The sequence below is a fragment of the Narcine bancroftii genome, chromosome 7 (assembly GCF_036971445.1).
Source record: "Narcine bancroftii isolate sNarBan1 chromosome 7, sNarBan1.hap1, whole genome shotgun sequence".
Lineage (NCBI taxonomy): Eukaryota > Metazoa > Chordata > Chondrichthyes > Torpediniformes > Narcinidae > Narcine > Narcine bancroftii.
Genome location: NC_091475.1, coordinates 29,495,522 through 29,515,974, shown reverse-complemented (window position 1 = coordinate 29,515,974; position 20,453 = coordinate 29,495,522). Strand labels below are relative to the sequence as shown.

At 38.7% G+C, this 20,453-nt stretch overlaps 1 long non-coding RNA gene across 2 annotated transcripts in view; it reads left to right on the top strand.

Annotated features, from left to right (window-relative positions):
• LOC138739824 (uncharacterized) overlaps window positions 1-20,228 on the top strand; it is a 29,367-nt gene extending 9,139 nt beyond the window's left edge. For both annotated transcript variants that reach the window (XR_011342461.1, XR_011342460.1), the window contains one exon: window positions 20,105-20,228. This is a non-coding gene — a long non-coding RNA (uncharacterized lncRNA). The remainder of the gene's footprint in view (window positions 1-20,104) is intronic.
• The last annotated feature ends 225 nt before the right edge of the window (window positions 20,229-20,453 follow it).

Genomic DNA, 20,453 nt, shown 5'->3' with positions numbered 1-20,453 from the left:
AATTATGAAACATTATTTCCTTACCTCTGTTTCCCTCCTGCCCATTCCCCACCCTTGCTTCCCTCCTTTGATTGCAGTATCTTTATTCTGACTTCACAAGATCACAAGATAAAGGAACATTTGCCTCATCGAGTCTGGTCTGCTGCTCCACCATGAGCTAAACCGTTCTCACATCTAGTTTCAATTTCTGCCCTTTTCCCCACATTCCTTGATACCGCGACTAATTAGATACATTTTTGAATACTTGACTAATGGGTAGAAGAAAAAAGGCAATTAGGCCTTGTGGTGAACTGCTGTATTCCTGACTACCTGACTACACCCCGTCCTGTCACTGTACCTGTAGTCCCTTCCTCTTTTGACCTTATATAAAGCCTCTAACATCTTGACCCTTCCCCAGAAAGCCCAGTGAGAGGTCCTTGTCCATTGTGAAAAAAGACTGTAGATTTGTGACTCAGTCTCAGCCTGTCAAGTTGTTTACTGTGCATCAGCCCTCCCAAATCTCTTTTAGCAGTTAACGCAACACTATGACAGTGCAGGCGTCCTGGGTTCGAGTCCGGCGCTGTCTATAAGAAGTTTGTACATTCTCCCTATATCTGCATGGGTTTCCTTCAGAGTTCTGATTTCCTTCCACCCTTCAAAACATATGGGGGTTGTAGGTTAATTTGGGTGGTACAGGTTTGTGGACTGGGAGGGCCTGTTGCCATGCTATATGTCTAAATTTAAAAAAATAAATTAAAAAAATATTGTTGCTTAGAAGTTTATTGCAGAGCCCCCTTGATTCTTCAAGTCATGCTAGTATATTAAGATTTGTCAATTTCAATCCATGAGACAACACAAAACTACTTTTACTATATGTCAACCAGTTCCATTAATGTTGGTAGTTGGAGACTTTTTCTGCAGAAATGGCTGCATGAAAAGTTGCTAATTTGGGTGAATCCATTGGAGACATAAGAGCTAACAGTTTCTGGAATTTGGAACAAATAACAAACTGATGGAATGCTATGGTGGGACAAAGTTCAAACTAGAAGAATAACACCTCATTTTCTGCTTAGGTAGTCTACAGCCCAATGGAATGAACATTGGATTTGGCAATTTCAGGTACCCACTCCCCCTGTGTTCCTTTCTCATTTCCACCAGTCGAATCAACTCTCTCATTTTTGTTCACCTTTTCCATCTCCCCAGCTTCCCCCAGTGTTACTTTGACTACTGGTTCCATCTGCCTATCATCCCTCCTTTATCTAGTTCAATCTCTACCCTCCAAAGCTTTCACACCCCCAAACCTGAATCATTCTGGCTAAGATTTTCTTTTTCTTTTCTTACGTTGCCACCTAACACCTAAAGTCTCTCTCAATACCTTTTTTCCCCCAGATGTACAGTAGAGCAGGATTTCCTAAATTGGGTTTCCCCGGAACCCTGGGTTCTGTAGAAAATGTGACAGGGAGTAAAACTCAAAAATAAAAAAGACTCGTAGTAACCTGATATCTGTTTTTAAAAAAAATTACTTATTTTTTTTCTGTCCTTAATTTGATTTGTTTCTTAAAGAATCCAAACTTACTGGGACAGCAGCAAACTGTACACTCTCCCCAAGTCAAAAAAAGTCATCCTGAGGCCTGACATCAGCAGCACAAATGGAACTTAGTGCACAAATTTTAACCATTGAGAATCCAAATTCTTCATGCACGGGCGCGAAGCTGGCACAGGAGCTGGTCATATTTTACCGATATTCTACACTGACATTCCACATGGTGATAAGTTGATAGTGTTGATGTTTCTTTTTGTGCGATTATTATAATGAGTTTATGTGTACAATATTATGAACAATATCTTGATAGTGTTACTTTTAGTCATGTGTGTTTTAACGAAGAGACAGGATTATTCCTCTGAAGAATGTACTGAAGAGTCACTGCTTTTTCATGAAGAATCTGCGAATAAGCCTATATTTGAAAAATCAAGTGTCATAAAGAAACAAAAGTAGAATGACAATTATTTGTCACTTGGATTCACTTTAGCTGGGAATAAAGAGGCACCAGATTCCCAATGTGTTTTATGTGGTAAAATTCTGCCTAACAGTTCTTTGGCCCCACAAAATTAAAAAGATATCTGGTGTAACAATATTAATATTTGGGGAGAATTTATAAGATTTAGAGTAGGTCACGTACATTCACACATTTTAAAACAGATTTTATTTGAAAGACTGAAGAATTCACATTGCAGGATCTCTGGAGAATGTAAGCACTTTTAACAAGTAGGTATTAATTGAACTGACATTATAAAATGCTTGACCATTGTCATGCTATTTATCAGTACCCTTTCTGCAAATTGCTCATAGAAAGGTCACTCCTGGATTGTTTACCTAAGAAGGAAAAACTCCTGTTTGCTGGAGAAGGTGGGGGTTTGGCAAGACATGAGTCACATGCTCTCTTTGGAGTTTCAGTTGATTCAGGGAAAACTGTTTGAAACTGATGAAAGCAAGTTCCAGAGCAGTAGATGGCTGGAAGTGCTATCTGTCTGATGTTTCTCTTGAAATAGAGGAAGGAATGGAACTCTGTGGTAGCTTGAAAAAAGAGGTTACTATCTGAAAAACCCTGATGGGGCAAGTTTAATCAGCGAGACCCTAAGGTGACTAGTGATGGTACCTCAGTTGTGGAAATCCTGGAGCAACAAATATCACTTTCTGCAAACCCTACAAGAACCTTCCTGAGTGGTAAACATTTACCTTTCATGCACCAAGCCTGGTGAACTTTATACATGTTAAATTCTGTGCACAGTAATGGTGATTGCCTGCAACCAGAGAACTTGGAAGAAGGAGAAGTGAGATTGAAGTATGAACCAAAGAACTTTTCTTGAATTTACACACTCATTGCGTACATGTGCGCTTAGAATTTGAAGTGGGTTAATTTAGTTAAGTATAGAGTTAAGTTAATGTTTGATTCCATTTTCATGTCTGAAGTTGATTCAAAATAACTTTTGTTTTGAAAGCCACTTGTCTTGGTGAATGTCTATTGCTGCTGGGTTTTGGGGTCCTTTGGGCTCGTAACACTGGAAACAAATCATTTCCAGCACAATAATAAGGATGTGAACTTTTTTAAAAGAAAACTAGATTCACTTGGAACCAGTAAAGGTTTTATAATGGAAACAGTAAAGAGAACAAAGAGAATGAGAACATAACTGAAGCTTCTTACAGGGTAAGTTATCGAATTGCCCTTGCTGCAGAAGCCCATACTTTTGGAGAATCTATCATTAAGCCTTGTACCAAGGACATAGTGAAGTGTATGTTCAACGATCAGTTCAGCAGGAAAATCAATGCAGTGCAAATGTCAAATAATACTGTAGCAAGACGTATTAAGGATATAGCTGAGGACATAGAAAGGGAATTAATACATCGACTGTAGTTAGCAGATGTAGCAGGTCTTCTAGTGCTGCTAATCGTTGTTAGATATGTGTACGAGAAGGATATTGAGGAAGATGTGCTTCTTTGTGAAACTTTGCAAGGACACACAAATGGGGAAGAAATTTTTAAATACATTATTATCTACATGATGAAGAATCCCATTCCATGTAAAAAGTGTTTACACGTGTGCACAGATGGAGTCAAAGCTCTCACGGGGAAAATTGCAGGAACCATTTCAAGATTTAAGAGGATTCATGTACTTGTAGTGAAAAAAATTCCCACGCCCATGAAAAAAGTGCTCGATGAAGCTGTCAAAATTGTTAAATATTTCAAAAGTCGACCCCTGCAGTCCCAATTGTTTTAAACTCCCTGTGAAGAAATGGGAAGCCAACTCACAGCCTTACTAATGCATATCCTGAGGAAAAGTATTAGTAAGGTTTTTTGAACTTCGCAAAGACCTTTGTGTATTTTAGTGGCTCGAAGTTTCCATACTTAGAGTGCCTGTTAAGTTGCAGTTGGTTAACGCATCTTCCGTATCTTGCTGATGTATTCACAAGGCAAAAATGTAACTGTATCTTCCGTATCTTGCTGATGTATTCACAAGGCAAAAATGTAACTGTTTTTAAGGTGTTGGACAAAATCTCATCACTTTCTAGAAAAGTTGACTTTTGGATTTCAATGGTGAAAGGAAAAAAACTTTGATTGTTTTTCCACGTTGCAAGACTTTGTGATGGAGAATGATGTGAGTGTTGATGAAGATTTACATGATGAAATGGTTCAACACTAACTACTTTACATTCTACATTTGATGAGTATTTTCCCAATGTTTCTAGTAAGAACAAGAGATGGGTACAAAATCTTTTTGTTGCCACAACCCAACCCACCAACTTATCAGTACAAGAATATGAAAACCAAATTGACATAACATCTGACTTTCAGTTGTGGCAAAGATTTAATGATTTTCCGCAGACTAAGTTTTGGATTAGCCTGAGTGAAAAATGCCCATCATTGGTAAAATCTGCTGTGCATTCGCTATTACTATTCTCCATGACTACATGTGCAAAATTGGATTTTCGTATTATGCAACAATGAAAACAAAATATAGAAACCAATGATACTGCTCCTGGCATAAGGATTCAACTATCTAATATTGTGCCCAACGTTAAGAAGATCTGTGACCACAAGAAACAATTTCATTCCTCCCATTAAATGTAAATTAGAGGCAATAAATAATTTCAACTTGGAGAATGATAAGTTTATTTATTTTCTTACTATACTGTTTCATGGTATTGACAAAGTGGCACACTTCTTTTTAATCGTACTTACCTCAAAAAAGTCTGAAAGAATAATCAGAAAATTATTGAATATTACAATTTCTTAATAATACAGAATTATTGGGGCCCAAATAAAAACTAAACTTAATTTCTATGAGAATAAATAAATGCAGGTACTCCCTGACTTACAGCCATAATTGGGACCAAAGAATCGATCATATCTCAAAATGGATGTAAGTCGGAATTTTGCCCATGCATGTGGATGAAGCAAACTTCATAATCAAATGTTGTATTTGACAAACTATATCAGGGATACAGGGCATGTAAGAGGCAAAATGTGCTTACTTAATTTGTTAGTCGGTGTCCCGGGGTCTATAGGCTAGGCACAGCCATCTTGATTCCTGTGCGCATGTGTGAGTCTTCAATTGGCGCATGCAATTGTGTGTTTGCACATTGGAGTTCATGTGCAAGAGTTAAGCACCCTGACAATAATGAATTTACGCCCTTAAGATGCCTGGGACGCCGACTAACAAATTAAGTATGTACATTTTAGCTCTTACATGCCCTGTATCCCTGATATAGTTTGTCAAATGCAACATAAACTGCATAAATTTTATAATTTTTCTCAAATATTAAAAATATTCGGTTGTATGTGTGGATGGACGTAAGTCGCATAGATCGTGTCAGGGAATACCTGTACATGAAAGTATAAAAAAGATTCAATTCTTTCATTACTTTGTATATTTACATATGCATTATTTATATTTAAAAGTAAAAAGGTTAATTCCCTAATCACACTTGATTCAACCTTTATTCGAAAACAAGGTAAATTCTTTTATTTATCTCATTATCATTATTTGCGGGTGTGTTTCTCATTATTGTAATAACGTTGGAGCACTGTACTTCCGCAAACTGTATATGAAGATTAGCATTCCGCTGTCTCCAAGTGCTCCCTAAAATGGGTTCCTTGAGCTAAAAAGATTGGGAAACCCTGCAGTAGAGTGACAGGTTCTTCCAGCCCATCATCCCATGCTGCCCAAATACACCAATTAACTTGCAACACCAGTACATTTTGAAGGGTGGGAGGAAACTGGGGTACCCAGAGAATGGGGAGAATGTATGAACTCCTTTCAGACAGCACCAGATTTGAACCCAATTTGCTGGAGCTCTAATAGCTAACTGTGCTACCCGTGCTTCCTCTTAGCTCACCTGGATCTATCTGCTCATCATCTACCAGTCTCTGTCTCACTCCTCCTCTTATACTGGATATCTTCCCTCTACACTCAGTCCTGATGCGGGTTCTTGGCCAGAAATGTTGACCATTCCTTTGTCTCTACAGATGCTTTTTGATATGGTGAGTTCTTTGTAACTTTTTGTATGAAACCATTACTGTACTTCAAAGGGAATTCCAGTAAAAATAAAACCCGTCCAACCACTTGGGATCTCCCTCAGGCTCAGAGTCAACAAACCACTCCCAACTTATTGCAACAAATTGGGTGCCCTATTCCATATATTCAAGCAAGTGTTTGACACAATATTCCCACTGAATCATAATTTTTAATCAATGTCCCAAATGTTTCCACATCACAAGAAAATCCTATCAATTACTTCTCTGGAATTCCTCTTTCCAATTAGAAGAATCCCTGGGGATACCTTTGGAACTCAGTTCTCCTTGCAATATTCATTCTCTGGGCCTCAGATTATTTTTTAATAAACCGCTTTCCATCATTTTACACAGTATGAAGCAATGGAATTGAACTAAAGAGTCAATGTGGTAAAATTAGAAATAATGATCAAACTATGTAGTTATGTTAATATTCCACTTGCAACACAGTGACCATTTCTATTTGTAAAAGACACAAAGACAGGCCTGGTATAAATGCATATAAATTGTACCACATTTGTAGACCAGTTGCTCAGCACCTGCTGCAACCATGTTGCAGCCACCATACTCGTGGTAATGGTCTGTGCATGTGCGAGCTCCTGATTAGTGGGCCGGAGTTCAACGGAGTCCAGGGGCAGTATGGCCACCATGTACAGAGTCCCATTTACTTATAGGTAGAGGTAATTAGTTTTGTTATAACCTCTCCTCTCAAGTCGTGTCATTACTACCACATTGACAAACATGATTTCAGAAGTGGGATGGTGAGCGTCCTGAGCTTGAGGCTTACCGGTCGACTTGCAAGTGAGGAACCAGTACCATTGGCGAGTACAGCAGTCGCTATAGTGGATGGATGCAGACGACCTGACCCACTCATCTTCAAGTATAATGTTGTCGAGAACTGGCGTATTTTCAAACAAGAGTATGATATATTTATTGCGGCAGCACACAGTGACAAGTTTGCCCGCACCAGAGTGTACGTTTTATTAAATTTGACGGGTATGGAAACCATAGAGAGGGAGAAATCATTCATTTATTCAACTGAATGCTTGAAGGGGAGATGATTCTCAGTCCAGCAGAATTAAGAGAGCATCCTGAGTGCTTGAAAAAGAAATTTAGAGATATGTACAATCCACAGATGAATATCACGATGGAAAGGCAAAAATTTAATACAAAAGATCAAAAGCCTGGTGAATCAGTCAATTCATACATCAGTGATGTAAAGATAAGAGCCAAGACCTGCAACTTTGGAACGCTCTGCGAGGAACTAATCAGAGACAGGCTGGTCTGCGGCATTTATAATGACAGCATTAAGAAGGTGCTTCTGCATGACTGTGACTTAATGCTAGCGAAGGCCTTCTCTACCTGCTGATTTACAAAATGACTGAGGAGAATAGCAAGAAGTTAGCCTCTCCACAGCAGCCTACTACAAGCATTGATGCAGTTTAGATGGGATCTGCAAAGAAACAATGGCTGGAGACCAGGAGGAAGAGCCAGCCAGACTGAACCACATCATCATCCATTACAAAATTCAACAACTACGGAGGTGACCATGCAACAAGATAGGAAAGCAGGGTCTAGCCTGCAGATCCAGACAGAAGATCAATACTAGGCCCAGGCCTAGAAGGACGATTGAGCATCTAGAGACTGATCAGGATAAAAACAACACAGAAGAAACATATTTCATCAATGGGCTGACACTGCGGATGGCAGTGAACTCAAGGCAGACGTGGATTAAGGGAATCAATGAAGCTTTCATAACCATAAAGGTCATTGGCAAGGCAGCGGAAATGAAGGTTGACCAGGAGCCAAGGGCAATGTCATGTCGGAGAAGACATTCAGTTGACTAAAAAAAGGGGAACAGATCAAGCCATGCATCACGTCAACAAATCTAGTGGCATAAGGGGGCATCAAGATCAAAATCTTTGGCATGGTCAAGCTGTGGTGCTACCTACTAGGACAGTTACATTTACAGATGTTCTTCATTCTCCAGGAGGATGTTCTGCCTCTGCTTGGCCTAAGTGCATTTATGGTCATAGGACTCATCTCGTTTAGTAGAGAGGTTCATCAAGTGTGCTCCTCTGAAGATGATTTGTTGCAGAAAATTTCTCGGAATACAGTGATCTCTTCTCAGGTGAGCTTGGAAGGCTGCCAGTGACGTATTCCGTGAGGCTCGACCCGGAAGTTAGACCTGTGATCCTTCTGATATGTTGCATACCTGTGGCATGAAGCACAAAGTCAAGGCTGAGCTGGACAGAATGCAGGAGTTGGGTGTAATTACTCTGGTTTTAGAGCGTATGGGTGTCCTCCATGATAGCCGCCAACAAGAAATACAGGCAAGAAATCTGGATATGCAGTAACCCACGGAACCTCAACACAGCCCTGAAGAGACCACATCATCCGATGTGCACCGTGGAAGAGGCTGCACAAATGGCTGGAGCCACCGTATTCTCAGTCCTAGATGTCAAGAACTCCTTTTAGCAGATCACGCGTGACCACAAATCATCATTACTGACCACATTCAGCACTTGTTTCAGTCAGTATGTAGCAGTGCTATAGATAGACCACAACTCCCAGAAGTTTAGCGAACCAGCATGGGATGTCATAACACTTGTGATTCAGTGTTTTAAAAGAATACGCACGTGACTTGAGTAAAGGAGTTCTGATTTACCTACAACTCTGTGTGTGTCGGTATTTCACGCTCATCAGCACCATTACCTTTTCAGTGGCTAAAATTGGGACCCAGACAGGTCCAAAATGAGCTTTTGGACCATATGAATTCTGCAGCTGTTGCTGTTAAGCCACTGTGCTTCTGGACATCAAAATCAGAGCTGACCACTCTAGCCTTTGATAGAGGGTTAAGTCGCCAGAATGCAATCTCCACAAGGGTATGACTGAACTGGCATGATAGAAGAAAGCTGCCAGGAGTCCAATTGGAAGGGAAAGTGTACAGGAGAAACAAACGACATATACTTCCTGTAAGGGAGCTGGCCCCAGTTCAACGCAATCCTGACGAGACTATGTACCAGAACATGGGACTTGAGCCTAAAGACGGTGGTACTTCCTCAGTAGCCACACCTGAGATAACAGACAGTGCACATTTTCAAGATGAGGTACCACAGGCCTCTACCTCCACAGGACGTGCTCCAGGCGCATCTATGAACCAAGCCCCAAGTACAAAGACTGATCCACGCCAGTTGTGTTCATTGTGTAATATTAACTTGTGATCTAAAGAAAGGGGATGTAGATCAGTTGCTCAGTACCTACTGCAATCCCATTGCAGTCACTGTACTCGCAGTAGCGGTCTGTGCATGCATGAGCTCCAGATTAGTGGGTTGGAGTTCAACAGAGTCCAGGCGCAGTATGGCCACCATGTACAGAGCTCCTACTTAACTGTAGATAGTAGTAAATAGTTATTGTTATATCCTCTCCTCTCAAGTCGTGTTGTTACTAACTCATTGACAAAGAACACTTATTAATGGTGTGCTTAAACATGATTAACTTTAACACCAATGCCCAATAAGGTCTCATGCCAAAATGGAAAATTGGTCACAAGGCTGTTTGAAATAGGAAGAAAGGCAGTTTAGTACCAGAAATAAGCTCTGAGACTCATGGTTTTCCTCATTGGTTTCACACAATTTGATGCACCTTCCAGCATTTTTATGCACAGCCACAATTGAATGTCGACAGCCCTGAAAGGCACAAAATCATGGCAATCACAGCAACAACCTTCAGCAGTTATGGAGAAAGCTCAGGTGATACGGAATGGGAGAGAGCTCTCAAAATCACTTAAAGGGAAATTCAGAAAATATCGGTTAAGGTTGCAGATGATTCGAAAGGCTCGCCGTTAGAAAATCCCAACAAGATTAGATTAAACTTTATTGTCATTGTGCCAAATAAAATACTAAACCAATTGTTAGAAATAGATGTACCTTTAAAGAAATTGCTCGAGACAAAAATTGAGAACAAAGAACATTTATTACAGCAACAATGCAAAGTTGGGTGCTTCCCCTTACCCTGGGAATACACACATACACTGGGCGTCACCCAACTTTTATACAGTTGATTTCAGTATAGGAATACCCTCCCCCTTACATTCTTCTGCCTCCTGCTGGAGAGGTTTGGCATTAGGCAATCCTTCCTGCCTACGTGCAGTTTCAGTATACTTGGAGGACCAGGGGGTATCCTGTCGGTGTCCCTTCATGTTATTGTCCTTATTCACACCTTCCTGATTCTCGGGCTACAGTCTCTTGGTATGCAGAGTTGGCTCATCCTGTCTAGGGTTGGCTAATTTAATATGTATAAATCTGTGTAAGGTTAGCTAATTAGATATGTAGGACTTGGTACTTCTGTCCAGGGCTAGGAGACCCTTATCTGATCCAGACTACCTCAACTTCCTACATTCTATTGTTCCTTACCACTCCTTATCTTAGTCTTATGGTGGCTCTTGTCACAAAGAGTAGAAGATTCTTATGTTAATCGTGCTGACTCTGCTTTCCTGCATCCTAATCCCCAAGCTCATCCTGTTTGTACTGGTTACAGCCATTAACTGATGTATGAATTTTAGTTTCCTTCATGTTCATAATTTTAGATCAGTTTTCCCATCTCTCACACAATGAAATACAATTAGCATCCAACCAGAGTTAAAAAATTGTGTTCTCTACAAATAACTACATGCAAATAAAAACAAGCACATTCAGCAAACAAACAATTATAAAAGTACTGACAGTACAATGTGGGTGCAGTACCACTCAGCACTTTGATTTAAGGTTCAGCGGGGTCACAGCATCGGGAAAAAAAAACTCTTCTTGAGCCTGCTTGTTGGAGAGTGAAGGCTCCTGTAGCACCTACCAGATGGAAGAAGAGTAAAAAGTCCATAGTTAATGCTCTTCACCCTGCCCAGACAGTGTTCCCGATAGATGTTCTCAATGGTGGGCAATTGGATGCTGATAATCCACTGGGCAGTTTTCACCACCTGCTGAAATGCTTTACGGTCCGATATGAGACTGTCACTCACATATCCCACAATGAATTGCCATAGGTCAGTATGCTCTCAATGGTTCAGTGGTAAAAATCCAGCAATTTCCTTGGGAGAGGTGTACTTTCTTCATGCTCTGTAGGAAATAAAGGCACTATTGCACCTTTTTAATCAGGATATAGGAGTTCAGGGACTATGTGAGATAATCAGATATGTGGACACCAAGGAATTTGAAGCTCGATACACATTCCAACACAATTCCATTAATGGGGCTAAGTAGTCTCTTCCGGAATATAACACTTAATGGACTAATTCTAAATTTCAAGTTGTCACAAGATATATTATAGTGATCAGTATACTACTGTTTACATATGCATGGTGGAAATCTTCACAGTAAGACTAATTTTATGAGAAACTCTTTGTTCTTTAAGCAAGTATGTAAGCCATAGAAATCTTGAGGTAATTGGAACAAAGATTCATTCATTCATCTGTTACATTCAGGCATACGCAGGATATGTAGATGGTGTCCATGATGTTCTGAAGGATTTCATGCTTCTTCTGGTGTCTCCCAGCTGATTAAGGATTGTAGTGTGGAGGGCATCACCTGGTTTTGCCTGGGGTATTTTATTTTGCAGGATTCTGGTGCAAATCAACGCCCTGTTAGGAAGTTGCTTATATTCCATCCCTGGTGTTCTCCAGCTTCCACCACTTGACCTGCAAACTATGAATCTTCTTGTCCCTCCGCTTCCTGCAAATGCTGTTAACTTTAATCTTTAAGATTCAACAGACAATAGTGAACATCAAATTGGTGGGCATTAGAAAGATCCCCTGTACAGAAGCTGGGGAGGGGGCAGGGGTGTTGGTAAATGTTACATCAGGGAACTTATGAAGTTTTCCACTCTGATCCTCATGTTTGAGTGACTCTCATTGGTATCTGAACTGTTTTTTGCTGTGATTTGAGTAGCCAGTGAAGTACTGGGTAACTCTCATCCCCCATGACCCATCACTTCAGGAAGAGCTGGTGAGTAAAAATGTTCAGTTGAACAGACTTCCTTAGGATCAAGATACCATGTTTGCTTATTGGCATTCACTGTGGGGAAATTATTTTCATGATCCAAAGTAACCTGGAAATAAAATAGTTTAGAGCTTAAGAGGAGCCCTATGGGTAGAGAAATAAAGTTAACGACTGCTCAAACTCGAATGAATCCGTCAATGATGGAAAATCCATCTGTCCATTCTTTCCTCTCTGAAATCAAGGGAAGTGAATCTGCATGCAGTATTTGCAAGTACCTCTCTGATGTTACGGTGAATAATAAATTGTCACATGTTTGGAAAAACCATTGAATAAGGAGGCTGAATATTAATATGACCTCAATTGAACAATTATTGAATAATTGAGCCAATCTCTTGGTTAAATGAAGAAAGATTAGAAAATCTCCAGTATTTTAGCTTGGAAAAGAGAAGTCAAAGAGTGACTAGGTAGGAATCTTTTTAAGCTAAATAAAAAAAAAGTTGAGAGAAAATAAAGTAGTTGGGAATGTTACAATAAATTCAATGATGAGAATAGAACGGAAGATACAAGTTCCAGTGTCAGGTTTATAAAATTAATAAGTGTCTTGAATCAACATAAGCGTGTCTGTGCTTGCATGAAGTAGGCAACTGTTGGTACAGTTCACTGCATTCTCTTCTGGCAGATAGCACCACCTATTTCTATTTGAAAAGTACTATAACGCACTGTTGTACATTTAGTCATATGTCAACATTCTTACTTAGGCAAGTCATATTTTGCTCTGGGTTCAGGTTCCAAATGGAACTACAAATATTTTCCACTGCCCCTATCAATAGTGCAATGACACAAACATCTTGCAACTGCCTCATTACAGCAAGATTAAAGTTTTGCCTCCAGCATTTTTTGATCAATGACATCTGTAGGAGCAGGTTGAGCCATATCTGTAGGAGTAAAAGAATTGCCATTGTTTCGAGCATCAAGACTACTCCAAAATGTTTTCAATTCTTTTTCTGCCACGGATGCTGCTCAACCCATTGAGTACCTCCAGCAGATTGTTTGTTGCTGCAGCTTCCAGCAAAGACTACTCCAAAATGTTTTCAATTCTTTTTCTGCCACGGATTCTGCTCAACCCATTGCGTACCTCCAGCAGATTGTTGCTGCAGATTCCAGCACCTCAAGTCCCCTGCATGTCTCCAGTAGCTAGAGAAGCTGTGGGTAGGAATAACATAGCCTCAGAACTCTCCAGTCAATGTTGTGTGTAAGGAACACCACAGTGTTTCAAGTCTGTTAACCATTACAGCATAATATACTGGAACTACACCAAGCCAACATTACTGATTTCATAATGTAATATTATGCATAAAAATTAAACTTTATGACAATACCTGGTTGAAATACTAATTTAATATCACTTTCTACATTAATTTGGGAGAACATTCTTTAAGCTCTGCTGGCTTTGGCTGCCAAACCTCTGGAGAAGCTGACTAACGTGCATTCTTGACCAATTCAATCTTTCTTATGGGCTTACAAATTAGTATTAAGCTATGCAATTGTGTAATCAAAGGCTCCAATGCATGTTTTAGGTATTCCTCGTGGATGCCCATATGCCAAGATGAAAGGGGCAAGATAACCATCATTTTGTACAGTTGTGTTGTCAACTTTCAAGCAATGAAAATTCTCAACATTAAAGAGAGTAATTGTGGGCCTTTTAACCAATGCAATAATTGCTATACTTATTGAACTACACATAATACATTCTCATTGAGTATATCTAATTCATAACTATCAGATCTGTGGACTCAGAGTTCAGATTTATTGTCAGGGTATATACATGACATCACATACAATCCTGAGATCCTGGATACAAGTGAAGAGTATTATTTGGTGAAGTGAGCTGGTCTTCAGTGTTGTTAGTTCTTTCCCATTGGCTATAATTTTGAACCAAGTATATCCTTAGATCTAAAGATAAATAATAAAATAACATATCTGTACATAGTTGGAAATTTGAAGGTTGTAAGTTGAGTTTAGCATGAAGGTACTCACTACACTCAGTCTTTCTAAAACTCACAGTAGTACTTCCATAGACCAAAAGGTAGCAAATTTTATTTATCTTTTAATTGAAAGTGGAGGGATTTTGTTTTCCAATCTATTTCTGTGGCATTAAATATTTGAATGGACCTAACCTAAGTACTTTTAGTCAAGCCCCACAAAGAGAAACCGAAAATTTGTCCATTAAGTTTCTTTAGGAGCAACAAAAAAAAAATGCTGTGGGAATTCAGTGGATGGATGCTGTCTCACCCACTGAGTTCCTCCAGCATTTTATGCATTGCTTTGGTTTCCAGCATCTGCAATCTCCTTGTTTACCTCAAGTTTGTGCAGGAGAGCTGTTACGTTTAAACCAGTAAGATAAATATATCTGAGAGAAAGAACCAAGTTTTCTGAAATTAATACTATTTCAGAAGCTGTTTTCAATGACCAAAGAATTATGTTTTATGTTTCTAGTGGAATGTAAAAAGCTTTCCTCGTTAATTTAATTTTGGCTGAAGTTCGAAGATAAAATATGATTGCTTTGACCTTGGCATCATCATGCAGTGCATCAACAATTTTGACAGGAGGAAAACTGCACATTTAGCTTTTAAACTCCCTTTAAATTGGACAAATGTTGAGTCTAACAATGGGCCAGGAACTGCAAAGGAAAACAAATACTAAATGATTGCAAACTGATGAAGAATCCATTAGAGCATTATGTTGAACAATGCAAGATCTACAAACAATAATAAATTAATGGAGAGTCTTAATTAAGTGCTTGCTGGAGATTTTTGTCAAACATTACCATTATTAAAGCAGATGAATTGAAATCTTGTATTGAAGTTTGTAAGATGTAAACTCACAGATAGAGTGCAAATTTCTACAAATGCGTGGTGGAAAGTGTGCTGACCGGCTGCATCATGGGCTGGTATGGGGACACCAATACTGTAAAAGTCACGATACTCTTTTTCAAAACTTCCAAGATAACCTGTACAATATAAATCAATTGACATGTTGTTGAGGCAGCATATTTTCTGTTGAATTTTCAAACTCTCTGTCACCACCTGCTGTGCCATCACATAATCTTGAACTCCAGTCACACTACTCTGCAACAACACAAGATTATAAATTCAAAAATTGCTACTTCATGCAAATTAAGGCTACAATAATGACTAAGAGTACTGTTGGGAAAATTGTCTCAAACCCTTGGATACCAATGATACTATCTGATCTACTTTTTCAATTCAAACAACTTCATTTTCCTGTACAACTTAATTTTGCTGTGAGCCCTAACAAGGCATAAACAGTAAAAGTTTTTGGAATTGATCTCAAAACTCAATCATGGTTGGTTACATTGGAGATAAAATTGATCTGACTTTACATGTTTTCAAATGCAATAAATATAGTGTATTCTAAAGCACTTCAAAGTTGAAATCAAGGGAGGGGATGTCACGTGATCCCATAGGGTTAGGATGTGGGAACCTGATCCTCCTGGTAAACGAGCAAAAACATGCCAAAGGAGAATTGTTTAATCCAATAAAAACTTTTGAAGTTGATTTAAACACCATTACAACTTTTCAAAAATTCCAGAAAAAGAAAGAAAACTGCTGCAGCCTTTCCTGAAGCTTGATGTGAAGAGAAGACCAGAAGAACTCTGAGGCCTACTGCAAGCTTGAAGCATGGAGCTAACCTGTGAAGTGAACTTCTGCCGACATCGCTTTCCTCCAGCGACAGAGAGATGATGTTGAGGAAGAACCCAGAAATGAATAGCACGCGCGAAGAGCCGGGGCCTTCGGAGACACCGTCAGAAGAAAAGTTGAACTCACAAGAGATTAGCAGGGAAAAGGAAGAAGAAGAAGAGGAAGACCAGCAACTGGAAGAGGAGGGACTGAAAGAAGTTAAAACTTTTAAAAGTAAAAGTAAATGCAAAGTAGAAATAACCAATATTGACTTATTAATAAGAGAATTTCATGGAATGAAAATGGAAATGAAAGGAGAAATAAATAAAGTTTTGGATGCAATAAATAAAATGAAGAGAACATTTGATAAATTAGATGAGAAAATGAAGAAAATGCAGGAAGAAATGTAGGTTGTGGATGACAGATGTGGAAGACACCACCACTGTTTTAATTATGGACAATCAGAAGCTTCAACAGAAAGATGATATATTGGAAAACTTCAGTGGAAGAAATAATATAAAAATAGTGGGTCTTAAAGAAGAGTGGAGGAACAAGATCCAATTTGCTTTTTTTATGAAATAGATTTCTGAAGTTGAGATTGAAAGAGCACTCAAAGCTCTTAGAGCAAAACTGCTTCCAAATCAGAACTCATGCTCTGTGCTAATTAAGTTTCTTCGATACCAAGATAAAGAGAAGATTTTGACTCTCGTGGCAGAAGGGGCAAGAGCAAGAAAAGGGGTAAAGTTTTATTTTACACTAATATAAGTGCAGGTTTATTAAAAAGAGAATTTAACCCAGTTGAGAAGATTCTTTGGGAAAAATGATATCGATTTGTATTATGCCATCCTGCAACTTTGAAAATTTTCTTGCCTGCAGGTGAAAATAAGTTCTTCTTGAGTTTTGTACAAACAGAAGAATTTGTGCAAAATCTTACAAGAGCCCAGGTGACACGAAGAATTAGAAGATCAGTTGTGGTTATTACATCCAAGATGTACTAAATTTATTTGACAATTCCTGCAGGACTGAATAATTTAGAATCCTGCCTACTTATTTCTTTTGTTGGTTTCTGAAAAATTCCTATGGATGAATTAAAGGATCAAAGTTGGGGAGGGGATGAGGGTTTATTGTGCTGATATATAGTTATAAGTGTGGGAACATGTATGCTTTAATTGTAAATCTGTTTTCTTTTCTCTATCTGGATTGCCGGTGGAAGTACGTGCAAACACATTGGATACTGGGTAATAGAGTTGAGGGAGGAGGGTTTGCAGGCAGAGGTGAAGGAAGTATGCCAAATGTGGATGATGAGAAATTTATTCAAGAAACATTTCTGAATTTAGCAGAGGCACATGGGAATATTTTAACAGGGAGAGATTTTAATTTTTGTTTAGATCCAATCTTAGATAGTATTAGAGGAATGACAAGAGCCAAAGCAGCAAAGACTACATTGGTATTAATGAAGGACTTGAACTTAATAGATGCGTGGAGGTGAATTAATCCCAGAAAAAGGGATTATTCTTTTTACTCAAATAGGCATGATTCTTATTCTAGAATTTATCTTTTTTTTTAAGTTCAGTGCAAATACAAGGTAGGATTTTAGAAGCAGGATATAAAGCGAGAATTTTGTCTGATTATTTGTCTTTATTAATGCTGATTGTAATGCCTGATAAAGAGAAAAAAAGAGATTTAATTCATTATTATTAAAAAGAACAGATTTTTGTGATTTTATTAGAAGACAAATTCATTTATTTTGTGATAGAAACTTGAACTCTATGAATGGTAGGTTTGTAAGATGGAATACTTTAAAGGCCTATTTGAGAGACCAAATTACGTTTTACTTCATAAGAAAGACATGGAGTCATACAGCATGGAAATAGTCCCTTTGGTCTGACACACTCATGCCTATCAGGATGCTGATCTACACTAATCTCATTTTTTTTGCATTTGCCATATTTCCCTCTATTCCTTTCCAATCCATATACCCATCCAATGCTTTTTAAAAGCTGTGATTGTACCTGCCTCCACCACCTCCTCTGGATGTTGGTTTCATACTACCAGCACCACCAATGTGAAAAACTTACACATTCCATCTCCTTTAAATGTTTCCTCTCTCCCCTTAAACCTTAATGTCCTCAATGTTTAGACTCCCTATTGAAAAAGCCAATGACTATCAACTCCATTTATGTCCCCTCTTAATTTTAGCTTCTGACACTCAAGTGGGAACAATCCCAACCTGTCCAATCTCTCCTTGTAATTAACGCTCTACATTCCAAACAAATTCTTCTGAACTCTCTAGTGTTACCACATCCATTCTGAAGAATGCTAACCAGAACTGCACACAATATTCCAAGGCAAAGTCTTGTACAATTCCAAGATTATGTCCCAACTCAAACTGAATAGCCTTCCTTGCCCATGAAGGCAGGCAAGCTAAATGCCTTCCTCACTATCCTATCCATTCATATTGCCATTTTCAGAGAGTTATAAACTTGTACCCCTGGTTCCTCTACATTAAGTTATAGGGTCTCTGCTGTTTTTTGTTCTTGTCCTGTCAGTATCAAATGCATTACCTTGGACTTGTCTGGATTAAATTTCACCTACCAACATTCTGCTCAACTTTCTTGCTGATCTATCTCCCAAGACAACTCATAGTACAAGGTGAGAATTGTTCACTTTGACTTTTAAAAAATGAAAGTTCAAGAGAGCAAATAATCAGCAATATTATATCTATGTATGAGAGCATAAAGGTACAAGTGAAGGTAATTTGGCTTTTCAAACCTTCTCTACAGTTGATTAAGACTGCAGATATTTTGCAGACACAGGAATGTACTTTCTGATCAGTGTTCTACAGGCACATACACTGAAGTTTTTAGCACACAATTTTTCTAACCTCTTGATAATTTGTTATTACCTTGTAGTTGGTAAATTGTATATGTCATTCCCCAAACTTGTTAAAGTCAACAGAGACTGAAGCAAAAAAAAAGCACAATCAATAAATAGCTCTGAAGAAAGGCCTATGATTCAACAATTACTTAAGATTATGGTCAGAGGAAATTTATAACCATTTGGTCCTTTGTGTCTGTACCAATCGATAAAGAGCATTATCCCAATCCAATTTTCAAGTACTTGATCCATATTCTGAAATTCGTCGCTATTCAAGTATTTACACAAATACTCTTTAAAATGACAAGGGTTTCTGCCTCTTGCAACCTTCCATTTTGTGGATTTCTGACCCCCTACTAGCAACTGGATGATGAAATTTTTCATAACATCACCTCTAATTCTTCTATCAATTCATTTAAATTGAACACTGCTGCGGAGGGAAATGTAATTAATAAATAGGAATGTTGCAGTGTAATTTGAATCAAAATGGATTTAGTACTCATTTTCTGAAAATTATTCATGTCTGGTTCAAGTCTGAAACCAATAAACTATCCCAAGTGTATCCACCTCTTAGATTTCTATAAATAGGAGGATCATGCGTTTACAGTGAACAGTACCAGGAACAGAAACATAAAATGGTAGAAATACTCAGTGGGTCAGGTAACATCTGGTGAAGAGCAAACCAGAGTTAATGTTTTAGGTTAATGGCCTTTTGTCAGAACTGAGAACATTTGGAAAACCAGCATGGTTCAATTTTCAGAGCGGAAGGATGGTGGACAAAATAAACAAAAGACTGTGATGGAGGTAAACAAGAGACACTACAGATGCTAGAAAACAGGATCAACACACAAAATGCAGGTGGAACTAAGCAGATTAAGTAGCATCCATGGAAAGCAATAGACAATCAATGTTTTGGTCAAAACCCTTCATCAGGAATAGCAAGAAACAGGCAGATGCCCATGTAAAAAGGAGGATGGAGGAGAGGGAAGAACACAGGTTGGTAGGTGATAAATGAATATGGGAGAAATGGGAAAACTATACAAAGCTAGGAGCTGGTAAGAGGAAGAAGCAAAGAGTTAAAGATGATGCAGTCTGATAAAAGAAAGAGAAGGGATTGGGGTTGGAGGAAGAAACATCTGTTGAATCCAATTTGTCTGGTAGAGTTGTAAAGGAGGGAGAATAGAGGAGATTTTAAAAATTCTATTAGGACAAAGAAATTGGAGATCGAAAAGAAAAGAGAATTTGGAATCAGGTAAGGTCTGTGGAAGGGACAGCAACCACAGTGATGAACAGAGCTGACAACTTTGGCTGATGAAGTGCCATCATAAATTGACTTAACTCTGCTGCCCCTCCATCCACAAATGTTCCCTGTCCTACCAGACAAACTCAACATTTTCTGGTTTTCAACCCGTCTCAGTCATTTCTGTTCTGAACAGGAAAACTTCATTTCACATTTTCTGACATTTGTTCTTTTTTTCATTTTTCAGAGATGTGAGAACAATTGTCATCCTTGACGAGTTTCTGACCAACCAAAGCAGCAAAAGTATAAATTTTATTCTCAACCAGAACAATTCACTCGAATGTCCCAGTAAAAAATGTTCTATTTTTACTGACTGCAATGTATGTTTGAGTAAGGATTGACAACACTATAAACATATCATTGACCAACATACCACAGGTAGCCTCCGTTAGAATGGTCGACTTGTCTGAGCTTTGTATCACTTGTGAGTGATAGGCCTGAACACCTGTTTTGTAGCAGCAGTTGTTGAAAGGTTAGATGGAAGAACTGCTTTCAGACAGCTGGCATGAGCTTAACCCTTGGCCCCAATCCGATCT